Raw genomic sequence first — 1,240 nt, 5'->3', positions numbered from 1 at the left:
TTTTTTTTTTTTTTTTTTTGAGACACGGTTTGCCCTGCCACCCATGCATAGTATGCAGTGGGGTGATCTTGACTCACTGCACATTTTTTAACTATTCATTTCTTCTTGCATTGACCTTAGAGTGTTTCCTGACTGCTATTATGTAAGATAAGTAAATTAGAATTTTTAGCCTTCCCTTCCCTTTTTATCTTTTTCACTTCCAATGTCTTTCAGCTATACCATTACTTTTATATTGTGAAAGATTTTCAACAACAGAAACTAAGAATATTATAGAATTAAGAAGAAATTGACAAAAATTATGGAAGCCACACAGGGCTGGGGAACAGGAGTGATTGCTGGCAGTGAGGCCTGCTGAAGACAATGCTGCTGAGAGGAACGAATTATTTCACCATATTATTAATATTAGCTATGTTAACAGTACTTTCAGTCAGGGTAGGTAGATGAGGCGCTGTCTTGCATAAGTACTAGGTAGCCTCACTTTTTCTGTATATGTCTACAAATATCTTTATTTTAATCTTATTCTTGATGATCGGTTAACTTAGTTGAGATTAACAGACTGGCAGCAATGTTCCTGAGCACTTTGAAGATATTTCATTGTCTTCTGTCATCGACTATTGCTGATGAAACTTCTTTTGTTAAGTTGAATTTGTGGTTACCTTGTAGATAAGTCTCTCTCTCTAACTCTTAGAATTTCTCTTTGTTTTTGTTTGTTTGTTTCTTTGAGACAGAGTCTCACGCTGTAGTGCAGTGGCGTGATCTCAGCTCACTGCAACCTCCCCCAGGTTCAAGCGATTCTCCTGCCTCAGCCTCCTGAGTAGCTGGGGCTATAGGCACTACTCAGGTGCCACCATGCTCAGCTAATTTTTGTATTTTTAGTAGAGATGGGGTTTCACCATGTTGGCCAGGATGGTCTCGACCTGTTGACCTCGTTATTCACCTGCCTTACCCTCCCAAAGTGCTGGGATTACAGGTGTGCACCAGCGCGCCCGGCCAAGAATTTTCTCTTTGTTCTTAATATTATGCAGTTTCTTTTCTTTTTTTTCTTTTTGAGATAGAGTCTCACTCTGTCATCAGGTGCCAGGCTGGAGTGCAGTGGCACAATCTCGGCTCACTGCAGCCTCTGCCTCCTCGGTTCAAGCAATTCTCCTGCCTCAGCCTCCCGAGTAGCTGGGACTACAGGCGCATGCCACCATGCCCAGCTAATTTTTGTATTTTTAGTAGAGACGGGGTTTCACCATGT

Source organism: Cebus imitator, unplaced genomic scaffold (assembly GCF_001604975.1).
Source record: "Cebus imitator isolate Cc_AM_T3 unplaced genomic scaffold, Cebus_imitator-1.0 Scaffold12, whole genome shotgun sequence".
NCBI lineage: Eukaryota > Metazoa > Chordata > Mammalia > Primates > Cebidae > Cebus > Cebus imitator.
Note: the sequence above shows the minus strand (reverse complement) of the source record.